The 3,492-nt window shown below is 45.5% G+C and overlaps 1 long non-coding RNA gene across 3 annotated transcripts in view; it reads left to right on the top strand.

The window, feature by feature from the left end:
* The window catches only part of LOC107988571 (uncharacterized), a 10,353-nt gene that overhangs the window by 1,443 nt on the left and 5,418 nt on the right, over positions 1 to 3,492 (top strand). For 2 of the 3 annotated variants that reach the window (XR_001760053.1, XR_003049782.1), the window contains exons 3-4: positions 2,556 to 2,655; positions 2,872 to 3,003. This is a non-coding gene — a long non-coding RNA (uncharacterized LOC107988571). The remainder of the gene's footprint in view (positions 1 to 2,555; positions 2,656 to 2,871; positions 3,004 to 3,492) is intronic. The other variant, XR_001760050.1, reaches the window with a different exon arrangement.

Raw genomic sequence — 3,492 nt, 5'->3', positions numbered from 1 at the left:
ATATATATATATATATTTATATATATATATATATATATATTTATAAATATATATACATATATATATATATATATATATATATATATCAGTGTGTGTATGTGTAAGCATAGGTCTGAGTACAACTCACCTCTGTCTAGTTCTAGTCATTGTACTTCTCCCTCTCTCCCCCTCGTCATGTGTCTGTCTGTCTCTCGTCCTCGTGTCTCCATACGGGGCGTGTCATTTACTTGTTTCTCGTCGTCTCTCACAGTCAGGAAGCTCATCCACCTTGTCATTCTCGGTGGCCATTGTTTCTAAATGAGGGCCATATGTGCTGTGGCCAGCAGTGGTCATAAAGACACACACACAGAAACACACACCCACACACACACAGAAACACACACGCCTATGGTGACATCAGCGAGTGTGTCCGTCCGTGAATGGTTACTGTGTGTCGACCATCAGTAATGATGTGTTGGGGCTCGTGTGTGTGTGTGTGTGTGTGTGTGGAGGGGTGGGGGTGTGAGTGTGTGTTTGGTCATTATTATTAAACATCTGTCTGCAGCACATTAACCCCCCTCCCTCAGTCCCCCCCCCTCTCTCCACTCGTCCCACTCTGCCCAGGGATCACTTTGTTCAAATCCATAACGACTCCATCTCTACTTTCTGCACGGAGTGAAGTGACGCACGAACAGGTATTTAGATAAAACGCTGTGGGTGTGAGGACAAAGTATGGTGCGGTTGTCTTGTCCTTGTGGCGACGTGTGTTGTTAGGACCAGGTCAATGACTGTAGTTAGTCTGGTTAATGTTCAGGTAAACATTTAGAAGATCTTTTCATCAAGTGCCACACGGTGGAGTGTGGTTGGTGCTTTTGCCTTACAGGAAGAAGGTCAGTGTTTCTAGCCCTAGCTCCACCTTCTTCTGTCGTCCTATGCTGATTGGGGATCCCATCAACTGTTCATTCTAAACTCTATGATGCTCTGTCCAGGTTCTGCCCCCGCCCCACCTGATGGAACAATCAATGACATTGGGGTCAAATATGTTTTGTGCCTTTGTGTCATAACAACCAGTGACGTCAGCTTCCATTTGTCCAATCAGAAAAACTCTACCTCTGACATCATACCTCTGACATCACCTCTGTCTCTGTGACATCCCTGCTGTCTCTGCCATCCCTGCTGCCTCTGTGACATCACTGCTGTCTCTGACATCCCTGCTGTCTCTGTGCCATCACTGCTGTCTCTGTCATCACTGCTGCCTCTCTGACATCACTGCTGTAAAGCTGGTGTTACTTTTTTCAGCTGCAGAGACTTTAACCTGATCTGAGACCATATCCATCCCTCTCGCAGTACTGCCCCCCCCACTCCCTCACCCCCCCCCCCCCCCGATGACTCCCCTCCTGTCTCTGCCATCACTGCTGTCTCTGACATCCCTGCTGTCTCTGTGCCATCACTGTTGTCTCTGTGACATCACTCCTGCCTCTGTGACATCCCTGCTGTCTCTGACATCCCCGCTGCCTCTGTGCCATCACTGCTGTCTCTGACATCACTGCTGTAAAGGTGGTGTTACTTTTTTCAGCTGCAGAGACTTTAACCTGATCTGAGACCATATCCATCCCTCTCGCAGTACTGCCCCCCCCACTCCCTCACCCACTCCCTCACCCACTCCCTCACCCACTCCCTCACCCACTCCCCCCTCTCCTCTCTCCCTAATATCCTATGTCTTATACTAATGGATAAAAACTGATTCTATTGACAAAGGGAGGAAATCTTCCCTTTATTTCTCCTTTACTAGTTCCTTTACTACACACACACACACACACACACACACACACACACAGAGTGAGAGAGAGAGAGAGGAGGGAGTAATGAATTGAGCATTGTGTAAAATAGTTTAATGCAGGGGTGGTTCATCATTATTTGTGCTGGATTGTGTGCAGACAGAGGTGATCCATTACTGAGCCCCGCTCCATCTGTGTGTGTGTGTGTGTGTGAGGGAGAGAGAGTCTGTGTGTTTGTGTGAGCGCACGACGCTATGTGTACCAACCAGAAGGACATTCGCTGCTGCCGGCCCTACTGTCACAGTGAGAGATTCATCACTGCACACACACACACACACACACACACACACACACAGACAGAGTACAGCACACATATGGCATCATTGTTCTATCATTACTTCTCCCATTCTTCTTTTCAACAATTTGTCATGTTGTTGTCTTTGTTCAGTCACACACACACACACACGCAGACCACTGGATTCAATACTCCGTTATGGCAAAAATTAGAAGTGAGTAAAACACAATACACACTCAGATTTTATTGGTGACACGACAGACCATTATGAAACAAAGTATAACATAAACTATACTATAATATAGTTACAGTAGAAAATATACTATAAAATAGGTACAGTAAAAAATACTATAATATAGTTACAGTAAAATATAAAATATACTATAATATAGTTACAGTATAATGTCAAATATACTATAATGTAGGTACAGTAAAATATAAAATATACTATTATATCGTTACAGTAAAATATAAACATATTCCATCTATTCATGTCCACACAGGAGATCGTCCAATCAGCAGCAGATCCTTGGACCCCCTCGCTGATTATATGATGATCCTCTCCTGGTCCTCCTGCACTGTCTGGATCAGAGGCTGCTCCAGGTACCAGTACTGACAGAAGAACAGACGCTGGGGGTGGGAACTGATGAGAATGAACTGACGCTGCTGCTATTATCACTGATCGGTATCACTGATCGGTACCACTGATCGGTACCACAGATCGGTACCACTGATCGGTACCACTGATCATCTGACTCCTGATTGATTCTCACAGTCAAATATATGACAGAACTTTTCATTCTGACGATTTTTCTGCAGAAACAGGTCGACATCAGATACAGCAGAACTGATCGACTAATTATTAACAACGCTCCTCAGTAATACGCTGGAGTCAAAGATGGTTGACACATAGATGGCGCTGACAGTCAGACAGGACGTGTCTTTGGTGAGGTAAATGTTACTAGACTATTGAATAGAATTTAAGGCTCATCAGAACCGTCACTGTCTGGAGCCCAAGGCCTGGTTCTGGAGAACCGTTAGGCTGCACTGTAATGTTAACTAACAGTTCTAGAGGAGTGTTCACACCAAAAACGTTAGGTTTGACGAACGAATGAGGCGATGATCCAAAAAATGATCAAGTGGCACGATACAGGCGTCTCAAGCTTTTTTTTTCTCCACCTCCACCGTCTTTTGTGTGAATGTCCCATGAGCAACCGATTTTGGGAACCGGTTCAGTGAATGGACCGGTTCATGACTTCAGTGGTGCGGTCCACCCATGGAGGTACTGTATGTGGCCCACACCACTGTCAGCTGGACACTTCCACTGAAGTCATTAATATCAACCTGAGATCCAACAACCTCACCCCCCTCCCCTCCACCCTGCCCCCCCTCCCTGAGGAACACCTGACCAAAATAAGGACCAATAAAAAAAGAAAAGCA

Source organism: Cynoglossus semilaevis, chromosome 5, assembly GCF_000523025.1.
Source record: "Cynoglossus semilaevis isolate Cse_v1.0 chromosome 5, Cse_v1.0, whole genome shotgun sequence".
In the NCBI taxonomy this organism is placed as follows: Eukaryota; Metazoa; Chordata; class Actinopteri; order Pleuronectiformes; family Cynoglossidae; genus Cynoglossus; species Cynoglossus semilaevis.
This window is presented reverse-complemented; position numbering and strand designations above follow the sequence as displayed.